Source organism: Tamandua tetradactyla, chromosome 12, assembly GCF_023851605.1.
Source record: "Tamandua tetradactyla isolate mTamTet1 chromosome 12, mTamTet1.pri, whole genome shotgun sequence".
Lineage (NCBI taxonomy): Eukaryota > Metazoa > Chordata > Mammalia > Pilosa > Myrmecophagidae > Tamandua > Tamandua tetradactyla.
Genome location: NC_135338.1, coordinates 38302778 through 38329694, shown reverse-complemented (window position 1 = coordinate 38329694; position 26917 = coordinate 38302778). Strand labels below are relative to the sequence as shown.

Here is a 26917-nt window from a genome sequence, read left to right as displayed (position 1 = left end):
AAAAACACTAAATTTTGTGAGAGTCCTGTTACCCCACTAGCATTGGCTTTAAAATTAAAGATATTTTCAAAGATCCAATATACTCCATCGAAAATCCTGGTGATGTGTTGAAGTGACAATCTAGTTGAGCGTGTGCTTTATATCACGTACTGTGAGTGCTGGGCTGGCACTGCAAACAGGACTACGCTTTCTTGTCTAGAATCCCCTCTCTGGAAAATTCTTATTAGCTCCCTGTTCCTAAGAAATATCCCTATTTCTAAGGATCATCTTAAACCAAGCTGCTAGAATCCAGGCAATCCCTTTTGAACTTCATATAAGCAGTGTCAAATTTGAACAAATGTTATTTTTGCATGTGTTGTGTGTGTGTTTTCACTTACAGCATTACCTTAAGTTCTGTTCTCCAGCCTGAAATCGTTTTAAGTTCAAATCTTTAGATTCCATAGAATAGCATACTTTTCTGCTTTACACATTTTTTTTCTTGAAATTTAATACAAAATTAATGGCTTGAAAAATTGAGAACAGGTATTAAGAAAAAGGAAGATGAAGCAATAAGCACTTGAGCAAGCACAGCTGATTTCACTACGATTCTTTCTATTCTTACAATAGACCATGAAGGAGGGCGGCATTGCAGGGGTTATATCCTCAGGCTCTGGGGGATTCTCTATGTGTATGAGCTTGGGGATGTCCCTTATCCTCAATGAACACCATTTCCTTCATTTAAAAAAAAGGAACTGGTAATAATATTTCTTTTCTATGGTTATTTGGGTGGTTAAATAAAGTGCATAAAAACTACTCAACATAAAAACAGGTACATATTAAGCCCATGGTAATTGTTAGCTCTCCCATCACATACATAAAAAAAGTTTAATTAGACATCTGAAAAAAACTCCCTTAGAGTATTCTTGCTGAAATGTGGGGACAATTTGATAGCTAAGCAATGGGGTCAAAGAAGAAAATCCAAAAGGAGTTGGTTAATGCATCAATGTCAGTTAGGTCACAACATTATAGAAATGTGTCTATGACAACTTTACCTCCCACATGAGGCTGCTATGAGCATTAAGCAACATAAAGCTAATAAAACCCCTTAGCACAGTATCTGGTATACAATATATGCTCAGTGTATACTTCGAGGTTCATTCACAAATTAAGGAACTTAAAGTTGAGGAATAATTGGCAAATTATTTTATTTAGTTATTAGAAACTCCACCAAAGGTCCTGGGTGTTCTTCTACCTCTTGGAATTACCTTAATCCCCCAATTCTCCTCCCTCTTATGTGAGCAGAAAAGTTGCCTAAAGAATGCTATCTTCATGAACCTGCTCATTTATACAAAAAAAAGGAGCATATCAAAAGCTTTCTCAGTGAAATTACGGCCTCCATGGGATGCCACTAAAACATGAAACAACCTAAATCATTCGCGGGCTTTGAGAGAAGATTGGAATGCAATTCCCCAACTCCTCTTTTCATTTCTATGCTGATAGCTTTAGTGTATCTCGCGCTACTCAAACCTTCAAAACAACTGCTCAGAAAATAGACTGCCACATTCTACATTAAGAATAGGAAATATGGAAATGTATCATATAGCTTTTTGTTTCCTTTCTTTAGCTAGACTGGGGTTAGCGAGAGATGTATAAGATAAAGGAATTTAGTAGAATGTCAAATGAAAACTTTCCTGATGTCTAAAAATTATGGCCAAGACCCATATATTCTGCATAGAGCCAGTAATAAAAACCCATAAAGCGAAGTCAGACACCTCTCACAGCCAGGGCTTACCAGGAGGTGACAGAATGCACCCAACTACTGCCCGTTGGTATTACAGAAGAACTTGAGAGGGATGAAAGGAAGCTGTTTTCCCTATGGAAAGTGCAGCTTTCATGGTGAGTGTTTTCACTTCTTCAGTAAGAAGCATCCATAGTACAATCCCTCGTGGAGGGAATGTCTGCAAGAAAGGGAGATGCCATCTCATCCCCTGAGTAAATACCTGCTGAGCTAGAAAACCTACAGGCCCATGCTATTGCCACTCAGGAGTGGATCATCATAAAAGACATCTTAAAGAATTTGGCATTGGTCCCCCAGAGCACAGAGCGGGGAATCTATGGAAACATGGGAAGTAGTGCCCGTTTCTGGTCTACAGACCTTTGAAGGTTCAGGCCAGCCACGTAGCCTGAGCCAGCAGCATTTGAGGAGGCCATTGCTGTAGACTAAAGGATGGGGAACCTCATCCCAATTCCTCACAGACCTTGGAGTATCCAGAGGGTCTCAGTACTTCCTCTGTCTTCACCCGAAGGAGGCTGGATGGTAGAGGAAGAGAAGAATTACACTGGCAGTCACTGGGTCAAGCAGCCAGATGTGTCCAACGATGAGAAAGTGCTGGTGGGCACCAGGCCGGCCTGAAGGTCAATAGGCAACCCTCTCCAAGGGGTCCTCAGAGGAAGCAGGGCCAAGATAAGCCTGACCCTCACAAACCACCAAGGCAGAAAGCTCCCCATCAACAGTGGACGAAGCAGGCTCAAGTCCTGCAAGCCTCGGACAACTTACATTAACATTTGAGGGTCAAGAGGAATCTACCTGCCTTTTGCTATGCCCCAGAACACCTTCCTGTTTCCAGACACTGCAGATTAGGAGGAGGAGCTCAACCTTGAAGTCTAGAACCAACTTGCTCATAGGTCTAGTCTGTGCAGCGTAAGGGTGAAGCTTTAAATCAGATAAGAGATGAAAACTTCAAACTGCATTGGAATACAACTTAATCCAGTTGTGAAACTTGCACAAGGTGTCATTCAGGGATTAAAATATTAATATTCAGCATAGTTTGGTTGAAAGTGATTGGGATAAAAAGAGAAATCATTACATATTTATTCCTCAAAGAAGTGATACTCCTTCATAAAATAATTACAGGAGAAATAATCCCTTGTGTCTTTTTTCAGGATTTTTACTGACTTAATTTTTCTATCGAGTGAAATGACTAGGTCTAAATTCTTATTCTAATATTAGTTAAAAGCCTACACATTTGATTATAAAATTTTTGAAAATTGCGGAGGCATGCCCGCAAGAGAGAAGTCAGCACTTCCTGAGTCTAATTCAGCATGGATCTCATTATTCTGCAACTTTAAGCAACTCAAGGAGCTTCTCATCCTTTTCCTGCCCACAAGATGAGGGAGGCACTTAATAAAAGCCTAACGGGAAAAGGGCTGCTGTGACAATGTCTGCAAAACACCCATTTATGGGAGAGACTATCATTTACCAGAGAAACGAGCTGAATAGTAAGTAACAGAGCACATTCAGAGCCCCTGACACCAGCTGTGTTTGAATTGGGTGAAAGTCCATAAAAGCAAGAACTTCAACTGGCAAAATAGGAATCTTTACCTAAATGTAATGTACATTAAAAAATATATACATAGTATGTGACCTTATCCTCTAGAGTGCAGAAGATGCTTTAGAAACTATAACAATGATTTTTTAAATTCACAAAGTAAGACTTTGAGATAAGTATATTCTGTATCTAATCACACTCTTGAGAAGTTTCAAATGTTTGAACCACAGATTGGACCATCTTAGTTTACTCACAAACTTACACCAACATTATTGTTACCTTTTTTAAAGGGGGAAGATTCAATCAAAAGGTGTAAATTATTCATGTAGGGCAATGAAAACATTCTACATGCACGCTTCTTTATTGGGTGAAAAGAAAAACCTCATGCATTTCCATTTAATGGTCATGTGGAAAATATATCTGTAAATAGGTCAATTTCAGTGAACCCATCAGGGTTACAACATCAGCAGGGCTAAATAACTTATTGTTTAGAGATTAGAAGAATGCAAGGAGAAAGAGAGAAACAAGAACAAAAGGATGATGTGAACACTTCTGACAAATATGATTGTTCGAGGAATTGTTGACTAACTCCTAAAAAAATATTTAAGATTTCCTTTAGAAATTCACATTGCAAATCACCTAAATCAAAAGTTCTTAAAAATAAAGGTAATAGTTCCTGTTATGTAACTAATTTACATTTAATAATTCATTAATTTATGTGTTTTTTATTTAGGAATTTATCAATTCATATATCCATTAGTGCATGTGTGTATTCTTCTGTAAATTATATTATCTATGAATTGTCTAACCTAGATTTTACCTCTGAGATAGGATTTAAAAGCATCTTTTCTATTTGGCTAAATGTTCCTGGCCCTTCCACATAGCACCCTCTCCTGTACTTCGATTAAAAAAAAACAAAAACAAAAACAAAAACAAAAAACTACGCCAATCTTAGACCATGCCAAAGAGATAGGATTAAAAGTGATTCAAGAACTCCAGTGTTAATTGCTCCAATTTCCATTCCCTTCCCATACCCAGGACCCCCCGAGTGCTCCAACTTAATGTGCTCCTAATATTACCCATGTGTGTGGAGGTAAATGCTTAGGAGAATAGAGGTCATGTTTTATTTATCTTTGTTTCAACTTTCACTAACTTTTCCAGGCTCATCTCTACATCAAAGAATTTGCCTAACTTGTAGTTCCATGAGGGCAGGGACTGTGCCAGCTCCACTCATCTCTATATCCTGAGCGCCTTGCACTAAACTTGGTGTGTAGGTATTCAATATCAAGTTGTTGAATAAATGATTGAATAATTAAATCAAATGCATACCCTTTGAGAATTAAAATAGCAGCTTCTGGTACAGAATAATTGAGCAAGATTTTCTTTTTTCCTATACACCTTTGTACCCTGCTATGCTTTACAATTTCTGAATGATTGAAGATTTTCTATAGAAAGAAAAGTAAATTCCTCTGTCTTATAAGGAGAGTGATGCTAGAAGTAACAAAGACTGTTTGTCTGGTTGTTACACTGCCCATCTGTGGGACACATGAGTGCTTGCTAACCAAACATTTCCAATACTTTTGTGCATCTAGTAAGACTGCACTCCCCACTCCCTTGATGTCAGATGCAGCCATGCGACTTTCTTTCAGCAGTGTGACTGGCATCATTTCTGGGCACAAAGGAAGTGTTAGGGACAGACCATTGTATGATTCTAAACTCTCTTTCCTTCTTCCATGGTGGCCGGCCATGTTCCAGATAGTGGCTGCTCCATCAGCCTGGGCCCCTCAATGATGACAATGTGGGACAGAGCTCCCAGGAGACAAGAGGTGGAGGTGTAATGTGAGTGAGAAATAGCCTTTGTTGTTTTAAGCCATGAGACTTGGTGACCGTTACTGCAGAGGATCCTAGCCTATCCTGACTAGAAAAAAATGTCCACTTCTCTATTATATAATTTCAGTTTTGAATGCTAAATTGCAAATAATTATAACTGCATACTGCCTTTTTGGAAAATGACATGCATTCAAACTGGGTAAATTAGATAATAAATATTAAGTGCTTAGCACTGTGAAATATAAGTACTTAAAATTAGCTAATATTTTCATTAGTAGTAGTAGTCTAGAGAGCTCCAAATGAAAATTATATAATGTATATAATTTATGTATATATATATAAATTGAGAGCAAGACCAGGTTTTTAAAGAGACCTCAATATATAGTTATATGGTCAAATGAGTAGTATAGTAACAAGTTATGTTTTCCCATGTAAGTGTTCAACATGTGTTCTCATACATGACCCTGGACAAATCACTTAACCTCACATTCATTTGCTCCTAAAACGCAGTAGAAAAAAGTTTTAAATTAAATGAGATAAGACACATGGAAGCAATTTTCAAACTCTAAGATAATATTTAATTATGATGGAAATAGAAGAAATCCATTTTTTGTCATTTATTATTTCCATTTAGCAAAATCCATGAAGACTGTTTTCTACCCTTTTGCTTAAATGTCAGTTTGATCTTCTAGAATAAACTTTTTACCAAAAATCCAATTTACCCCCACTTGTTTTATCTTATAAGATAATCTGCTTCTTGGGGAAACAGATACTGAAAATAAATTCCAAAATTAAGGTAAACTGATACATGATCTATGTGAGACAATTTAGTGTTTTGGTGCCATATTTCAACAATTGTATTACAAAATGTGTATGTTGTTATAAATTGAAGAAAGCAGACTTGTTTCCAGGAATTGTCAATTATCAGTAATACACAGAACCACGGATATTAGGATGGGATGGAAATTTAGACACCGTTTATTATAATTCCCCATAGGCCAAAATTTTTAGATGGAGAATGTACCATTAATCTTTGATTTGTTCTGTGTGATATAACATTTCTCACATAACAGATGCTAAAATAGACTGCAGTTTATTTTTTTTTAATGAAGGTGTCAACTGTATTTGGAATTTCATGCTTACCTTTGATGGAAATTATGTGTTCATTTCTCAATGTTTACGCTATTTTTTTTTCCTATAAAACCAAAATTGTCTAAAATCTCTGCCATCACTATCTGTGAGACAGCCCTGACACCAAAACCAGTCGGTGCTGATGCGCGCCAGCCAGAGCCCAGAAGACTCAGCTCAGTCATTGGTTAGGGCTGGGTCCATTAATCTCTGGGCCTTTGCAAATGGTCTATGAACAAATGTGTCCCTAAGACTAGAAATAGGAACACAGGTATAGGTGCTACTGAAAGGCTGCATCTTATACCAGCCGAGGGCATTTAGTTGAGGACTGCTTCAGAGACAAGAGGAAGAGCAGATACCCCCAACCTGGCTTCCACCTGGACTTCCATTGCTCCTTTACATGCATCCAATGCTGTTCTCACCAGTTACCTCAGGGCATTATCTCACACTATCCCCTCTGTCTACAGACTTTCTTCCATTATTCCCCACTGACAGATTTTACCCCAGAACCTCCTACTCCATAAAATCTTGTTTGATACTTTGTGGTAACATGGTAAGACTTTTTTTTTTAACCATAAAATAATTGAATATATCGACCATCTCTTATATCATCTGTTAATATTAGGTCATCTTTTCCAAACTATGCAACCCTTACATTTATTACTTTTTAAAATCTATACTTAAATAGCTTTTTAATTCTTTTTTGCCTTTTTTTCAAACCTCAACTCATTTTGAGTTTTAGCTTTTCTAATTTCAATTGAACAATAGCGTGCTTCTCCTTTGTTTGTTTTCCTGCTATATGCCTTCACTCTCCTTCTAGTGGTCCTTTTGAATCATGAGTTTTCCAGCATATCATACTTCTCAGTGAGGTTATCCATCACCATATTGCCAGAGGTCGGCTTCTAACATCAACCCTTCTGCTTTGTCTGTATCCCACTTCTAGACAAGTGGAGAGCCTGCAACTCTTTAAGAGCTGGAGGTCCAGACACAAAGTATGAATATAGAGGGGCTTAGGAATGTCTTCTGAAGGCAAGAGCTAGAGCAAAGGAAAACTGGAGACTTCTCTTGGTAAAGAAGTCTTGGGTATCAAAGGGACAACCCAAAACATCAAGTTCAAATGGGTAAATAAAAATGACATAAAACATAATTAAGTCCCTGAGCAGAAATTGGAATCAATAAAGAGAATATGTCAGATCAACTTGGTAGAACTTGTATGCTCAATATTTCATTTTATAGTCTTTGTAGTCATAATATTCTATCTTTCCACAAAACTTACTTTAGATTCTTTACAATTTAAGGCATATTTTCTAATATTTCCATTATTACTTATGCAAACCCTTAATCCATGAGTCCATTTGCCCAAGGTCCCAGCTCTAGGAAATGTTCTATTTTTGTTCTTTTGAACCTAGGTATTTAATTTTTTGCAGAATCAGATATCCAGGAAATTCTGACAGTTTGACAGCCATCACTACCAAAATGTTGTATCTGTTAATCATTTTATTTTCATTGTAGCATGTTTTGTGCACATTTTTTTCCTATCAGGGAACCTGGCTTGTGCCATCAGTGTGAACAATTATGACCACTTCAGTTACGGAAACAGATATCATTAGCGTGACCACAAGCCTGGGTTTGGCAGGACATTCCTAACTTACAGTTGTTCTGTATAATTATTAATAGCAGCCCCTTTCACTCTCAAAACTATGTTGGTCTGAACAAAAATTATATAAAATACAACCTGAAGGTCACCAAAATGTTTGAGCCTCCTTTTCCATTGGATGACACATCTTGGTTCCCAAGATCTGACACTATCTTAGCTTTGTGTATTTTTGCTTTGAAATACTTTGCCTGAGTAGTTCCCAAGATTTCATTCCTCTGTACCTTAGTACATGAGATTTCCTCTCCCTGGAATCTTGCTCCATCCCACCCTCTTTCCTGGCTCTCCTATTCATCCTTCAGGACACTGAAGGAAAAGTTTTTAAGTAAACCCTCTTCTAATCCTTCAATGACACTTAGGTATATCCTCCTCTGTGTATCACACTAAAAACCAATAATTTATTTATTTCTATTTTCCAATAGATAGTGGTTTATCAAGGGCAAGGATTTTGCTATTCATTTTCGTATGTCCCGTACCTGGAGTATTTCTCATAACATGATGGGAATCCAATATATGGTCTAAGTGGAAAAATGAATATTACCTCTCAAACTCTTCAAAACTCATGTTCTTTTTATTTTCCGTATGCAGGAATGTCTTGGGAATGATCGGGGGAAAAGTGGCTCAGTTATTCACATGGTAATAAGAAATATTAAACTGAGGTATTTTATAAACCATACAAAACTCCACATATCTGAAAATCTCAAGTTGACAAGTCTATCACTTTTTGATCTATTTTTATTTGTACACTTTTAAATGTTTATACTTGCACATCTTATTAATAATGGGAAGTTGATCTTCAGAGTCATTGTTCATACACTGCTCTTTAATATTTCTTCCCAGTGTTCACTTTTCTATCAATTAAATAACCACCTATTTACAATGACAGGTATTTTTTACTTTTTTCTTTCCTCCTCTATTACCAACCACTCCACCAAGTTCTACCATTATCTATCAAAATGAAACAAGGAAGAACTCAAATTGGTCAAATTATCCCTCCTCCATGCTCTTCATTTCTCCCTGTTTTATGACAAAGACTTCCAAATGAGGTCCTAGCACATGTCCTTGCTCCCTTCACTCTGTTCCTCACCCAGTAGCCAGGATGACCTTTTAAAAATCTAAGCCAGATCATGTCACTATTCAACTAAGTCCTCCTCAGAGTCAAAGTCAAAGTCTCAACATCAGCCTATAAGGCCATTCATGATCTGATTCCCTGCTGCATTGATCTTTTATCTTCTTCACTTTGCTTTAGTCAAACATTCCAGGTCCCGGCTCAGTACCATTACACCTGCTGCTCACTCTGCTTGGAGTGGTCTTCTCCCAAACTGCTGCATCCTTCATTCCTTTGGGGCTTTGCTCAGATGTCACCTTATCAGTGAGGTTTCCTTTGACCTCTTTCTTTAAAATAGTAAACCTTGACTCTCCTCTCTCCCATGCACCCTATCCTTTCCTTCTTTATTAGTCTCCAAAGAATATATCACCATCTGTCATACAATCTGATTTTTTATGTTTTTATTTATTGTCTGTATTCCCCATTAGAATGTAAGCTCTAAGAGGTTAGGGGTTTTTGTTTGTTTCTTTTTTTTTTTTTTCATTGATGTATCCCCAGACCTCTAGACAACACATGAAAATAATTGGAACTCAAAAAATTACTACTTAAATTGATGAATTATCTTCTTTTCTTTTTAATTTCTAGGAAACCTAAGGAGATAGTAGAGTACAAACAATAATCATTGGTAGGAAACCACTGCGACCAAAGAGCATCCAGTTTCGGTTTATGAATCCAAAGAAGATGGTATAGTTTCTTCCTTGAGATGGACCAATAAAAGAAATATTCAGAAAGTCCAGAAGAGAACTGGGAATAGTGTTGGGATTGGATAGGTTCTTTACTCAGGGCTAACACAGAGTCAATAAATAAGGGAATATCAGATAGTGTTGGGATTTCTAGAATAGGGGTTTTTAATAAATTAGAGGTCATGAAGAGGTGCCCCTGAGATTGCCAAGGGTAGGGCAAACCCAAGCAGGCAGGGCTCTCACTTCCCCACATACTGTTCCTAAACAAAAGCAGTTCACATTTATGTTTTCTCTTTATAGACTCTAAATAAGTTCAATTTTTAACAAAAAAATGCACACAGCTCAAAAGAAAAGAGCAAACAACTTAAAATGTTTATAGTATACCATGGTATCGCACATGAATGATAGTCAATATTAACTCTAAGAAGAGGCTGTTATGATTAGTAATTAGGAGGCTGCTAATATCTTAGGAGCAGAAACTTCCATAATGTAGAGAAGCTACATGCAAACGAGAAGGGGCTATAGTGAGTCATATCCCTGTTTATAAGGTTACTTTTCACCTTCACTTGTCTTCACTAGATGCTATTAAAATTCCAACTATATAATTAACTGTATAACTGAATTATTTTATAATTATTTGCATGTTTCATGTTTGTCTTCCCAAAAAGAATTTACTCTCCATTAAAGGAGGGACCTTATCTTCCTTCATTGCTGAAACTTTGGTGTCTAAGGCATAATAGTTTCTCAATGAATATTTGTTGAAAGGATGAATGGAGGAATAAGGGATGATTATTTATAAACAGTAGAGGCAGCAGGTAAAGTCAACATGATGCTGAATCTTGGTGAAATTTTAGAAGACAATGTAAATCTGATTATTTCTCTCTTCTATATGGATATGTAAAGGGCCATTTAAAAAAAAAAATGAAATGGGTAGGTTCTTACATTCCAGAAAAGGATGTCATCCTCTACATCTTCTCATCCATCTCTCAAAATACATGGTTCTACCTGTAAGCCACTCAGAACACTTCAAACACTCTCCACTGACTCCCACATTGAATTGTATGCTGCCCCACTGTTATTCAAAATCCCAGATAAAGGATAGTTATGATTAACTGCTAGAAGAATAGATAGTCCTCTTAGTTCTACCTATCCTTTGATCATCAGACCTGAGCTTGCCGCTTCTTCCAACTTCACTTTCCTTAAAACATATTTTGATGCCATGCTCTCTGCTTTTATTGGGGGACAATACAAGAAGTAGTCAGATGACACTGAGTAGTTCATTGCCGATAAGCTGTGGAAGACAATGTCCATCATTTCCCTGAGCACATCTTATTAAAAGCTCCATGTAGAAATACATTCCCAAGCTATGCAATAAGGCAACTGTATTTCCATTATATAACTGGCATAGATTTTTTTTTCACGGATAATAAGAACTGATCATGTCTCCATTTTTTACTGGCTATCAGGAATTTAAAAAAAAAAATATGCATTTGAGGTTCAACCAAGCCAAACAGGTGTGATTCCTTAAGTCTCCCATATTTAGGTCCCTCTCAGATCATCTGTCACCCCAGAGTCTTGTTTTTATTCCTATTTATTATTTTCTAAAACGTTTTTGAAATTGTTTCATTTTTTCTAAATTTTTATTATCCTTACTTATACGATCACATTATTTTAGTATATGGTGTGCTAAGTTGCTGCCAGTCCTTGAAGACATATGGTGCAGTGTGACCATACAGAAAATAAAATGATTTTCAGACTATAGAAAAATGGGTTTGGTAAGACTATATTCCTGATATAAATACTAGTCAGTATTTCATGGAAATTTCATATAATGTGCCCTGGTTCTTACTGAGTATTTTACCAACTTCCCCATAGCAGCCTTACTTTTTTTTGGACTGACGAATAATGAGCTGGTTGACAGCATATCTAAAATATATCAATTGGGGACTCATTATTAAGCAAGAAGAAAGGTACTAGAGTGTCACAAGGTCTTAGTATTGGCTTGGGAATCTTTATCAAGGTGGAACGCATATCAAATTTGCAAATGATACAAAGCTCAGAAGAAGATCATCTATGTAACACAGGTTCTGTAGGAACTGCCTGGGTTCAGGTCCCATCTGGTGACCAACTAGCTCTGTGACCTTGGCCGGTTACTAGGCCTCACTGTTGCTCTGCATCCTCATTTCTAAAATGTTAATAAAAATGATATTCACCTCACAGGGCTGTTAAAAGTATTAAATGAGTTAATACATAAAGATCTATAAGAGTGTTTCGTATTTACTAAGCACCCAATACAGGCACAGTACAATTACTACTATAAAATGACCACGATTACTATAAAGCTAGCACCAAATTCAAAACAATATAGCAAGTCTGAACTCTGGATGGAAAGTGAGGCAAATTAATCAAGGATAGATATGGGCTTGGGAATTGGGTTTTAAATACACATTACATTGTTATGGGAAGGAGAAGATCTATCTTGGAAATATTCATCTGAAAACTATCTGGAAATTTCCTTGGCCCCAAAGCTTTTATTCAACAAAAATATTCTGGGTACTTACTATGTACCAGGTACATAGTTGGACTGACACCTTCTTTGTCTCATGTACTGATGTTATCTGTCTTGAGTTGCTTACCTGCTAGTGGAGTGAACTTAAAAGAAAATAGATGAAGATAATTTTGGATGGTGACAAGATCAGTGAAGAAAATAAAGCCAAGCAAAGGAGTAAAGAATGACTAGAGAAAGGACAGGGCAGGCCACTCTAGATGCAGCACTTAGGAAAGCTTCTCTGAAGAACTGATATTTGAGTTGCTAAAAGATAAGAAGGAACCTGCTGCCACCATCCTGAGGAGGAGGAAACCAGCTTACCGAGACCAACTGTCATGATTTGGTTGTTAAAATAGCAACAAAATGAGGTTGTAATGAAAGTAGGAAATATTCGCAGAGGGCTTACTGTGGGCCAATATTCATGTGCAGCCTATCGTGTGATCCTTTTCATGACTCAACAAGGGAGTTAGCACTGTTACCTGCACTCAGTTAATGCAAAAACCTATACACAGAGAGATTCTGCAACTGGCCTAAGTCATTGCCAATAAAAGGCGGAGCCAAAATGTGAACCCAAGCAGTTGGGCCTTAGGAGCTGAGCTCTTCCCCTCCATATCCATTATGGAAGTAAAAAGTCCACATCCCAGCAAGAAAATGCCCCATTGACTCTCTCCTACAGCAGCAATGTGCTTACTTTGGACAGTTTATTTTATAAAGAACCTCAACAAAGAGCCTACCGAAAATGGAACAGAAATGGCCATCAGTGGGAAGATTATCACACCAGGAATGCATAAAAGATCTTAGTGCACTTGGCAAAATGAAAGGAGAAGGCAAGAGCAAGTCATGATTGTTTTTTTTTTTAAGTGTTTGAAGAAATTTGCAAATTTCTTTATTATAAAGGGAAATTTTTTTAATCAATATGAGAACAGCAGGTGACAGTTGATTCTGGCAAAGTGGGAGGAGAAGGGAGTCCCAACGGTCAGAACTACCCAACTACACGCAAGTTGACTGGTGAGGAAGTGACTTCCCCATAACCTATAATTGGATGTAATTAAACCAAGCTAGTCTGACTGATTGATATGGGCTTATGAAAGGACTACTGCAGTGTTTGAAACATTGCACTAGATAAGCTCAAGGGTTTTGTTTTTTGGATTTTTTTTTCTTTCACAACTTTTATACTCTTTTACAACTCTACACTCCTTGATTCAAGAATGGAAGAGAAAAAAGAGCATTGGATTTAGCCAAAAATGTCATTAAAGACAATGTTAGCCAAAGAGGGTATTAACAAAGAAATAACTCATTGTTTGTATTAGATAATCTCTTGTTGAAATATATTTTTTCTATTATGTAGATGTGACCTTAGGTATATGCTTTCCTTCTTAAATATGCTAATGTGACTACAACCTATACATCATCACCTTTTGAACTCAATTTGCTTTGGAGGATATGCATACAAGTTGGAAAACATGACATCCAAACTCTTTTCTAGAATAAGTGGATTAAGAAAATTTTTGTTAAGATAACATAGTTCAAAAGTCACATTTCCCTTAAGCCTTTATCAACAGTCTGACCAACTCAATAATTGTGGTGTGATGGAGACAGAAAAGCGACCATGTGACAGAAAATCAATTATGTGCCTTGCATACATCTCTGGCTTGTTCAGGAAATGCTATCCCAAGGCACACCATATATTAATGAAGGTCTTATATGGCTGCTGAATAATGTTGACTTTATAACAACAAATAAAACTTGATTTGATTAAAAATATGTAGTCCAACGTCAATAATGGAAAAAATATATAGAAAAAGGGCTTAAACAAAATGCCAGACTGTTAGCACTGCCTGTCTTTGTGTGTTGAGATGATGAAGGCCTTCCCATTTTTAGGGGATATTGGCTTGTGTGCCCAACACTGTCTTCCCTACCCCTGGTAACAGACATGACTCCCAGGATGTGCAAAAAGGACACAGGATGGCCCCATCATGGTACCATACCATGTGGGCACAGTTTTTGCTCCAAGATGAACATATTGCCCAGGATGAGGCTATCAAAGTCCTCCTCTATTTTTGTAAGTAGATTTAATAGGGAAAACTTTTCTTTCCTCTCTGGTCATGTGGCTGTCAATGTAAGCCCAAAGTTCCGCCTCATGGGGACAGCAAGCCTGAAAGAAAGAAGACAAAATGCAGAGAGATGAAGAAGAGAAGGAGAAAGAATATAATGAAAGGGCCCTGATACTAGAGTCACAATTCTGAATCTAGTCATCATGGTCAGTTCTACTCCTGTCTTTTTGCAGCCATTGTGATGTACTTACTTACATGGGGTCAGGAAAGCAAAGATATACCAGAGACAATTTGCTCCCTAAAGAAGTCTTGTTTGGTCATACTGTAGTGGTTTGAAGTTGTATGTATCCCAGAAAAACATGTTCTTCAAGCTAATCCATTTCTGTGGATGTAAAACCATCATAAATAGGACCTTTTGGTGAGTCTACTCAGTTAAGGTATGACCCAGCTCATTCAGGATGGATCTTAATCCTATTACTTAAGTCCTTTATAAACAGAAAGAATACAGACACCAAGAGAGAAAGCCTTGGGAGCAAGACGTTGAAAGCAAAAAGAGAGAGACCAGCAGACGCTGCCATGTACCTTGCCATGTAGTAGAGGAGTCAAGAATCACTAGCAGCTGATTTTCAAGAAGAAAGTATCACCTTGATGATGCCTTGATTTGGAATTTTCACAGCATCAAAATGGTAAACTAGTAAATTCCTATAGTTTAGGCCAACCGATTTCATGGTATTTGCTTGGAGCAACCTAGGAAATGAAAATAAATGTCCATTCAAACCTACTGGACATTGTAGAAAGTAACAAATGACATAAAGAGGGAAAAATAAGTGGTAAATAAATGATTTCAGAGAAGGATGTGATTATTTCTAGGGATCAAGGAAAGTTGAAGATGGTGTGCTGGTTTGAAAAGATGTATGGCCCCTAGAAAAGCCATGTTTTAATCTAAATCCCATTTCATAAAGGTTGAATAATCCCTATTCAATACTATATGTTTGAAACTGTAATCAGATCATTTCCCTGGAGATGTGATTTAATCAAGAGTGGTTGTTAAGCTGGATTAGGTGTTGACATGTCTCCACCCATTTGGGTAGGTCTTGATAAGTTTTGGGAGTCCTGTAAAAGAGGAAACATTTTGGAGAATGGAGGAGATTCAGAGAGAGCAGAGGAGAATGACATAGCCACAAGAAGCAGAAGTCCACTAGCCAGTTACCTTTGGAGATGAAGAAGTAATATGCCTCCCAAGGAGCTTCATGAAACAGGAAGCCAGAAGAGAAAGCTAGCAGATGATGCCATGTTTGCCATGCACCCTTCCAGCTGAGAGAGAAGCCCTGACTGTGTTTGCCATGTGCCTTCTCACTTGAGAGAGAGACCCTTAATTTCATCGGCCTTCTTGAACCAAGGTATCTTTCCCTGGATGCCTTTGACTAGACATTTCTATAGACTTGCTTTAATTGGGACATTTTCTCAGCCTTAGAGCTGTAAACTAGCAACTTATTAAATTTCCCTTTTTAAAAGCCATTCTGTTTCTGGCATATTGCATTCCAGCAGCTAGCAAACTGGAACAGATGGCATAGGTATATTTGAATAGTGTCAGGAAAGTGTTTAGCCATGTAGAAATCTACAGTGAAGGGCACTCTTGGTAGAAGAAATAATAGAGGCTCTGGACATGAGAAAAGAAAGGGAGAATATGGTTGGAGTGCAAGATGCAGCATGAAAGAAAATGATAGGAAATAAAACTGGAAAATTAGACTGGGGCTAGACTGTAAACAGCCTTGAATGAACACTTCACAAAGTATCAGACATTTTATCTTCCAATAGCAAGTAGCATCATACTATAATTAAACTTAACAAATTAACCAAATTAATGATTAATGCCCTGATATTTACAGCTTACTCCTCTACCAATGACAAAAGAAATGTAACTTTGTTTTTTTATTTTTATTAATTTTTCTGGGGGGGGATGGGGTGCATTGTCCAGGAATTGAACCTAGGTCTCCCTCATGGAAGGCGGGCATTGTAACTTTGTTTTTAATTTTACCTAGCCATTTCTCTTATGGAACATTAATTATTCAGTTAAATTACATTTAAAATTTTCCATTCTATCAAATCTTATTTTTAAAAATATGTTAATCTTGGATTAAGTAACAATATGATTATTATTAAGATATTAATGCTAAATATAATACATAAATTCCAGTCACTTTTGTTTCACTATTTTCATGTATTCTCTATAAACCTAATTTATATATGGATTATCTTCTGAAGTGGCATAATATTAATATGCTATGTAGAAGAGTGACATATCATTTTTCTCATTTATAGATGTTTAATTCTCAAAATGATTACATTTTTACCTAGATCACATGGTTAGACTTTTATTCAATAAGCTGTGACTTTGGGCCTTGGGAAAGAAAATGGAAAATTCATAGGTTCTCCCTTGAAAATACTAACTTTCAACTTGGGAAGATACATGTAAGACATTTAAATGAAAACATAAGGGAAAGCATGCGATTTAGGGCAAAAATAAATGATAGAGAAAAAAAAGGTTGAGCAAGATTTCCAGGGTGGGTTTTCAGAATGTGAAAGTTTTGTAAAGGTGGAGAGGACCTATGGCAATCCCCAGAGGGAACACAGCCCAGGCAAAGACATCAAGGTGGGGATGAGATAAGGGGAGGAGTTTCTTCCTGGAAAGACAGGTTTGGGCTGGACCCTGGAGGATCTTAACTGTCAGATGCAGTCAGTGTGGTACCCAAATGGAGGACAAGATCAGGGAGATGAGTCGTGTGGTTGTGCAGGATGGTGCTGAAAGAGGGAAACAATGGAGTCAAGAAGATCCTATTGCAATGATCATGTGCTACTTGCAGAAAACCCAGGTAGGGGTTGTGGCAGGGGATATAGGAGGAGGAAATTGATGGGATGGACCATCAGGATTCAATAATCTATTGGAGAGGATGCGGTGATGGGGGAGTGGAGAGAAGAGTCAAAGAAAAAGGAAATGAAACCGAGTTTCAAGCCTGGCTCGGGTGAAGAATTGACAATAGCAGTGATAAGTGAATGAAAGCAGAATGGGAAAAATGAGAAGTGACAGATCCTTCAAATTTACATAGTCTAAGTTAGAACAGACAGCAGTTCATTCAATAAAATTGTCCTCCTGAGAGTTCAAAATCAGAGGCTAGAGTTCTAGTGAGAGCTTGGGATTCTAGCTGGAAGTCATCTATATTTGAATTCTGGAAGTCATCTCCCTAAAGATGATGGTCAAAGTGATAAGAATAAATGTCCTCTTAGAGAAAGGCACCAAGACAAAAACAGCAAAGGTTAAGGACCAGTTAGAGCCAAAACTTAGTTATCCCAAATATCTAGTGGTTAACTCCCATAAAATAGACTTTCTAAATCTTGGCACTATTGACATTTTGGTAGATAACTCTTTGTTGTGAGCAGCTGTCTTGTGCATTGCGGGATGTTAAAGCAGAATTCTTGGCCTCTACCCACTAGTTGTCAGCAGTGACTTTCCCTCCACCCCCAAGACTTTACAATTATCCCCCGAGGGTGGTGGTAGAGGACAAAATAGCCCCTAGTTGAAAACCACTTCAAGTGTGGCCAGGATCTGGAACCAAAGTGCCTGGTTTTGAGTCCCACTCTGCATTTGGGTAATCTGGACATGTCACTTCATGCTCCTGAGCCAGTCTCATCTGCAAATGCAAACACACATGATAGTAATCTCGAAATCACACTGCTGTGGTGATGATGCACTGGGATGATGTGGTGATGCATGCAAGGTACCTGGCACAGAGGGCACATGGAGTAAATGGAATTGCTTTATGAATCAACTACACCATGTAGGCTGCGTCTCTCTGAGATCATTTTCCATACAGTTAGGTGCACAGAGAGACTGACTATTAAGAAGGCAAGAAATGCATCTTTTTCTTTAAATACTTCTTCATCTAAGACATAAAATAAACTTAGGCAACTGGTTGTTATCTGTTATTACACATTTGTTTAGACATTACTCATGTGTTCCCAGCATTCAAAAGATCATATTGACCTGATACTGTTTCTGTGATGTCAAAATAGCGATTTTTTAAAAAACGAAGATATTAAAATGTGAAGATTTAAACAGCAAATTCATAATGGAACATCATCTTTTAGGTGAGCTACAAATCTCAGTATCACCTCAGAAAAAATTAACTTCTGTTAACTTTAAAAAATTAACTTGCTTCCTATCAGCTTAACATTTCAAGAAATAGGAAATTTGCCATTTCATACATATTTTTATTCCTCTGTGCCAGGGCACTGTGCTAGGATGGACTAGAAAGATAGAACTTCATGGTTTCTGCCTTAGAATTTAGGCCTAAAGAGAAGGAAAATAATAGTTATACTCTAAAAGCTTAATACACGGTACTTTGGGAAGTTGGGAAAAAGAAAGTATTTAAATGACATTTTGACATAGATTTTGTAAAAACTTTTAAAAATGCATGTCATGACTTATCAGTGTATTCCAGATAATTAGCAATTAAATAGAGGAAAAAATGCATATGAGGTGCTTGGAAATAAGACCTTAATGTCAAATAAAGAAAGCATTCTTTCATGGAGGGACTGTGCTGTGCTGAGGCATGTCTATATGTTGCCACCAGGGGGAGATCGAGTGTGGGATTCCGAAGCAGCCTTCCCATCGCCTGAGGGTGAGACGTCAGAACTCTTGCAAATCCCTTTGCCCGTTTGTCCATTTTGATCAAAATACCTCAGTCTTGCGGAAATAATTTAGCAGATGCCAGAGTCAATTTGACACACTGCAAGGTGGATCAGTGCTGACGCCTGGCCTTCATGCTGGAGTCAAACCCTCAGCCCCTGTTTCTACCTCCTTACATACCAGACAAGCTGCAAATAGGCTTAGAGGAAGATAGATTTGCTGGCTCAGCCTCACATATCACCTCCTCCCAGCATATTGCATATTTTAAGGGAGGATGTGGGGAGGGGATAAAAAAAAAAAAGAGTGACAGGTTAGGGAAAGGAAGTTCTTAGCCCAAACTTCTAATAGTCAATGAAGAACCAGAGACTAACTGGAGGCAGAGGGGCACACGAGGACAATCAAAGGCCTGGGTCTGAAACAAGGAAGGGAAGTGACCAGAAGCTTTCCAGGACCCCCTCCAGGCTTTGTCATGATTAAGTTTCTGATTTGGAGTCGGGGTTGGAATAGGGGGTGTAGAACTCTCAATTATTTTATTATTAAAATATTTAAAAATAATAGCAGGAGAAAGGGCAATTGGCAATAACTTTGGTGGTTATTTTGTTAATTCTCAGACTGATGGCATTTTATTCAGATCACCCAGTTGCTTTATTCAATAAGCTATGACATCAGGCCCTGAGAAAGAAGATGCAATATTCATAGGTTCTCCCTTAAAAACACTAACTTCCAAGTTGGGGTGATAAATTACATATATGTAAGATATTTAAATAAAAATGCAAAGGGGGAACAGGTGATTTGCAGCCAAGAGGAGTGGTAGAGGAAGGACAAAAGAGAATTTTAATGGTCAAGGAAATCTCTGCTTTGGGTCCCTAGGGATGGACACCTCTTAAAGAGAAAGGAGGTTTGGTAAATATGGTGCAAATCAGATATAAATCTTCCTCTTAAAAGACTACCAGGGTTTGAGATGGGCATGAATTGAGGGAGAAATCATTTTTAAAAGCTTTATTAGGAGATGGAAAATAAGACTTTTAAGCCATTCCTTTTGAGTTACCCTGGGAGATGGGTGAGGGGAGGGACAGAATAAAATTTCTAGAAGCAATACTACCATATGGGGGAAAGAGCTAGAGCTTTATCCTTGACTTGGCTTGAAATTCCAGTCCCGCCCACAGTACATCAGTGACCTTGGGCAAGACACTTGATCTCCCTAGATTTATGCACCTAATAAGCCCCACCTGGCAGAGTTCTTCTGAGGAATAATGAAATGTCTGAAGAGTACCTAACCACAGCAAGTGCTCGATAAATGGTGCAGGTCAATGAATCTAATATAATGACATCACCAGTAGATATTCTCAGTCTTTCTCCTTTCTCCCTGGCCCAATCCAAAATCACAGGAATTGGTGTTTTTATTCTGAGGTCTTAGGAAATTGTTCTTTAAAGTGAAGGGTACCTATTGAGTATAGAAATATAGACAATAGCATTTGTTTTTTTACAGATTGATGACTTTCTTAACAGCATTGCATATATTCATCTCTTTTTCCAGACTTTCTGGATTCCTTGTAGAATCAGAAAGAGCAAAGGATTTCCAGGTAAAGCAGAATCTTCAGTTCATGTTTTGAGTCTCCAATTGTGTGGCAAACATATAAGGATTACCATAAAAAAAATAGAAAAATTTAAAATGTATGCTGCCTTCAAAGCAAGATGTACTTCTTTGTACATGAGAAACAGAACAGAAACTGAATGTAGAAGGTGAGGCTGGCACCAGGAGCCTGCTGGATTCTGAGTCAGAAGCAGACAAAGGCTCCAGGAAGCCCAATTCCCACAGGCTCCAAACCCAGGAATTCTGAGCCTGAGATCTGAACCACAAATTCCTTCAAGCCTCGGTTTCCTCATCTATAACAATGGGAATGATAACAGAACCCACTCCTAGATTGTTGTGAGGATAAATGTGGGTTCGTACACCCCATTAGTGCCTTCGCTAATGGAGCGTAGCACACAATGCATGTTCGAGAAGTTTATCAGTGGTCATTGTTGTTTTTGGATGGAGGAAGACAAAATGCCTCACTAATCAGTTTGGAGAAAACCAGAGTGAAAATAGATAATGAAAATTATTGAAGAAACAATAGGTTGGTTTTCCATAGCTCCTTAACAACCATGACAGAGAAGAAAAGATAGATCTGAATATAAGAGAAATGTAGACAGAAGTCCCACCGTTTCTTATTCAAAGGAATGGCATTATTTCCTTAACAATGAAAAGAAAATGAAATGTCTATAGATCTAAATAAGAAAAGAATTTGAAGCATTTCCTTTTCAAAATAAGACTTGGAGAATCAGTGTTTTTATAGGAATACTTAAAAGCTTTTTATTTTAGATGCACAAAAGTGATAGTACAGTAAGCAGTATGCATTTATATGGCATGCAAAATGGCACTACATCAGCCATTTCTCTAAATATGAACATGTTCCATCAATTCCATAAAGATTGCATATTACCTTAAAGTGAAGGGTATCCATTAAGTATACTAACTCTTTAGTCTCGCTATCAGTGTGTCAAATGTTGCAAAGAATTCAAAGCTCAATTAAAGAATAGTGACCTGGGCTGGTGGGTCACTAGTCTTCCCTACAGACCACATAAGCAAATCAAAACAATCTAGTGAATTTCTACTTTATGCCCATATAGCAGATGTCATGCTTTCCTTCTGATGTGACAAAGGTCAATAAAATCTTCCCAGGTGACACAATTGAGAAAGTAATGAAACCAATTCTCATGCTTGGACTTGAGGATAAATAGGTATCTGTCTTCCAATCACATTTGATGGGTTCCATTCCATTTCTCAATTTCTCAGGGAGTACAAATCCTCTCGTGGCTTCTCCTTCAAAATTTTTTTCATACTCTTCTCCTTTGCTCTCTTTCTCTCTTTCCTGTTACCCAAAGCAGAGTGGTAGAAAGGTTGCTGCAAAGAGGTAATTGTTCCTCTCTCCACTGTCCCCTGCCTCTCTAAATCAGCTTCATTCTACCTTGCTTTTGGAATTACATTTGCTAGAGAAAAATGTCTCAAGCCTCTCTGCTGGCACGGAACTGAGGGATGATGCTCACAGGCAGAATACACTTTCACAAACAAGGCCAGAATTCTGGCTTGCCAGCTTTTACTACCCTCTTTTTCCCACTAAAGGAAGCACGCTAGAATCCAAGAGCATGAGTGCATCGTGAATCTATCCTAATTGAAAAAACTGTCCAAACATTGCTACAACACCCCACAACTTTTTTCAATAGTACAGTAGAGAATACCTGCACCAAGCCAGGATATTCCCTTAAAAAATTCTAAGGTAAATGAACAGTCCCAAGCATTTAATTTTTTTATATATAATTATCAACTAATTCCAATTATTTCCAATAAGAAAAATATGCTTACAAAAATAGGTAGGCAAAGTGAATAACTTGTTGCAAAGATTCTACCTATCGAGTGTGGAGACAACAAAAGAGAAAGAAACTATGACTGCAGAATGTAACCTACAGCATACGATGTGTCAGCTGCATCTTGAAACCCGCGCCTCACGTGTGCACACACGCACATTAGAGAAACGCAGCTGTGCTTAGGACAGCACCGCTTGAAGATGTCTATGAGTCTCTGCTTACTGCAAGTAGTTTCTGTCCCCTGTTCCTTCCTCATTCTTGTTCCTTTAAGATGAAATGTAATAAAACGTCCATCATCATTCGCATCATCCCCGCCCCTGGGGAATTACATTGCTGTAGCTGCTACTTCTCTGGGGAAGTTGAGCCGTATTTGGGTCATTCGCCAAGGTTTAAAACAATGGCTCTATTCTAAAATGCACCCATATAGATACTAAAACTGCTACTGAATCCTCTCAGCTGAGACTCCCCAGTCCACAAAGGATATCACTTAACTTGGAGGGTTTCTAAAAACTTAACTTCCAAAAGTTTAATAAATATGTCACCAAATTTTACTGTGCCATATTGGCCCCACAAAGAAAATCCATAGTTATCACAGCTACATATACAGATATTAGATGGATTAAAAAGAAGGAAAGGAAGTGGGAAGGAAGGAAGAAAAAATGAAAGGAAGGGAGGGAGGGAGGGAAAGAGGGCGCCGCTCGTGGAGCAGGGAGTTGAAGGGAAAGAGGAGGAATGGAATGTGTTAATAGTCCGTACTCCACATGCCTCCCAGGGATGCTAGCAGGAGGGGCAGCGGTGAGTATCCAGGTAGCCTGGGCCTCTTCTCAGCGGGCCTCAGGGAGGAAGGATGGGGTGGGGGGGATGAGAAAGCGGGGATTGCGGGGGATAGGGAGGAAGAGAAGGAGGGAAGAAGGGAGGATGGAAGGAAGGAAAGGGAAAGAAAGAGAAAAGAAAGAAGGATGGGAGGAACAAAGAGGGAAGAATGGAAGGAAAGGAAAAGGAGAAGAAGGAAGAGAGGAAGGGAAGGAGGAAGGCAGGAGAGGTGCTAATTTTCAGCCCCAGCCCTCCCACGTTAGGGAAGAATGGACTTCACATGGGACCCGTCAGGGGCCGCATGGCTCAGAAAGGAAAGGCAGAATGCATTCTCTGCCCCTGAAAACTGGCAGAGTTATATGTTGTGAGATAACTTTGAGTTAACCATGTAGAAATTATTTTTTTTTAAAGTCATTAGGTATAGGGCAGGCAACAGTGGATCAGTGGCAGAATTCTTATCTGCTGTGCTGGAGAACTGGGTTCGATTCCCAGAGCCTGCCCATGCGAAAAAAAAAAAAAATCATTAGGTAGAAATGAATACATTTTGTGCTATCCATTGAGAGCTAAGGATGAAACAAAACCAAACAAGGAATTTATATATGTGAAATAACCTTCCATTAATTAGATTCCCCTTCCTTCATCCCCCTTTACAAGAAAATAATGGACACATGCAAGGAAAGAAGCTCCATGTGCATTATTTGTGATGATGTGTGATGTCTGAGAACTGGGTGCTGGCAGAGACCAAGTTAAAGGTTAGTGCGGTGGTGCAATTGGAGCCAGGACTGCCCTGGATGCTTGAGAAGTGGCCTGGCCAAAGCCTTCAAGTACCTCTCATTTGCCCTGTTACCTCCTTCTGTGTCTCAAAGGGTATTTTCTAGGATATTTATCTAAAGTAGTCTTTCTCATAACTGTAGTTCCATCCTCTGTGAATCTACTCTGGTGACAAACTTTCCTGGATGCTTTTGGATGCCTCTCCCCAGAAATATAGACCCGGGGCCCTGCCCACCTCTCATTAGTCTTTTGTCCAGAAAATAAGCAATACATCCTGCAGTTATCTTAACTCCATTATACCATGATCTCATAACAGGGATATGTATTAACTCATTGGGAAATATTTGAGCTCCTAAGTGCAAGATGTTGCTCTAGAAATATCTATGTCCCTAATGACTTTACATTGTGATTCTGGATTGTCCAACCTTGGCAAAAATATATAGCTGTGCTTTAAGGGAGTAAATCCACGATTCAGCAAACTTTTTTGAAAAGGCCAGGTGGTAAATATTTTCTGTTTTGTGGGGAAGCCTTTGTCACAACTATTCAACTCTGCCATTGTAGCATGAAAGCAACCATAGACAGTACATAAATGAATTAGCATGGTTGTGTTGCAATAAAATTTTATTTACAGTAACAGATTTGGCCCATGGGTCATAGTTTGCTGATCCCCACTCAAAACTATGAATGACTCCCCTCTGCTTACCAAATTATAGACAGTGTCATCAATCCTACTCCAGTTTACCTTTCCAAGCTATAGCTGGCTACCTCCCATAGCCTATATTCCTTCTGAACTATGCAATATTCACAAATACACCATGTTTCCTTCCATTTGTATGCCTTTTACTCTGCCCGGAATTCCTGTATCTTTCTCTGCTTATCAAAATCCTCTCAATTCTTCATACTTCCTCTAAGTGGCTTCTGTAGATTTTAGCATCTGGTTATCTCTTCATTTTCTACCAGTATATTTTACACCTCTATAAAAACCACGTACTACCAATTGTCAAGTATTTCACATTTTCTTTTGTCTCTCTCTCTTCCTCACTCAATTCTCAACCTCTGGAAGCTAATAATCACAAGTTAGTAACCATATCGCATTTACCTTCATTAACTTCACAGCATCTAGCAGAGTGCACTGGGCATAGTTACTCAGCTGAATGTATTAAAAACCATGTAAGGTAATGGCTTTGATGGAATTGTTGGATTTAAACAATTTAATCATTAATATCATATTTGTCTGGTTTTATTATTTTATTTACTGGATGGAGGATAGAAGCTTATTGTGCTGAAACAAAAATATGTATTAAAACCTCTAGTGGACATCAAATGCCCTATTGAGAGCTATAAAATTAAATTAAAAATGACATTATTAGGTGATTCCATGCACTTCACTATATTCTAAAATGTTCCTCAATGGACAGGAAAGAAATCTAGTCTCCATATCACATAAAGTTGGATTGGATAATGGACATTTAAAGTTCGGGACTAAATAAATTCATATCCCCCAAAGTCCAAAATCGAGAAAAGCAAAAGGGTTCAGCAAAGTCCCTTGATGTTAGATGAGATGTAACCAAGAAGTCTTAATGGCTTTAACATTAAATCCTACAATTCCATTAGGATGTGAGGAGGACAATTGGAATTGTTTATTAGGGTCTAGAAGGGTCTTTCAGTGCATGAGTTAAATGATAATCAGCTCTTCTAGCCTCCATGACTCAATCCCTCTCCAACTATGAGTATCATGAATCACAGCTACTGTATCATTGAGCTTTCCCCTTCCTCACGCAACAGACCCAATACAGACTACCCCACCACTAGCAAGATAGATGCAGAAAGAGATTACTCAACAGAGTAAGAAGTTGGCTGAGCCAAAGATTAACTAAGGATAAGTTTAATAAAAGAGAAAAGAGGAAAAAAATTTTAAAGCAACAAATCACTTCACACATCTGCTTTGCAAAGCAGAGAATCAATTATGCCAACACAAGGAGGCACGATAAGAATTGCAAGGAGAAAGCCTATGAATGAATGAATGAGCTCATCTGGAATGTGGATGGATTGAAATATAGAAGCTGACCCAGGAGAGGAGAAAGATGACGCAAGGGAATAGTGAAGGAAAGGAAGGTGGGTGGCCAAGCAGGTGCTCCACAATATTGGACAAATAGAAGCAATCAGGGTAGGGGCAGAATTATTTCTCTTCCAGATAACTCTCTTATGTGGCTGAACTGGTTGAGATGCTGGAATTAGTATTGGAAGAGGCCACCTGCACCACTTCAGAGCACAGTTATCCTTCTGATTGCCAAATAACAAAGAAAGCACTAGCATGCAGCAACATTTGTCTTTGTCTTTATGCAGCTTCCTAAAGCCCAGCTGAGTTCTCAGGCAGCTGTGCAACCCCTTATTAGAAAACGGCATGCAGCGCACGTGCACACGCACACGCACACAGGACTTGGGCATTGCTAAATTACTGAAATTAAGTTGTATGCATCAGAGTAGTCAATAAAGCAAAAATCATTATGGCTCCAGCCATGACCTATAAATAATTCTTAATGTTAAAGTGTTCTTAATAGAGGAGAAAAAGACTGGTTTACAAGTGGGAAGTTCTATTAATTCAGTACATCTGCTGAGTTGCATTCACTGGACACACACAAAAAACTGAAAGGTAGCTTTGATCACACTTCTGCCCTATACAGAAACCTTCAATGACCCCCTATTGCTTTCAGCATAATGTCTAAACTCATAAGCATGTCATTCAGAGCCATTCATTCATTGTTGGACATAAATCTAAGTTTTCAGCCATAGTCATCCTGCATCCCAATTCACCTAAGCTAATTTTGACTTTGCTTTTATTTCTCTTCTTCCCACTTTCATCAGCCGAAATCTACCATTCCTCCAATACTCAACTCAAATACTACCATCTCCTCAAGGCTTCCC

At 38.2% G+C, this 26917-nt stretch overlaps 1 protein-coding gene across 1 annotated transcript in view; it reads right to left on the bottom strand.

Moving 5' to 3' along the window:
* NRXN3 (neurexin 3) overlaps positions 1 to 26917 on the bottom strand; it is a 1607649-nt gene that overhangs the window by 893469 nt on the left and 687263 nt on the right. The window lies entirely within an intron of this gene.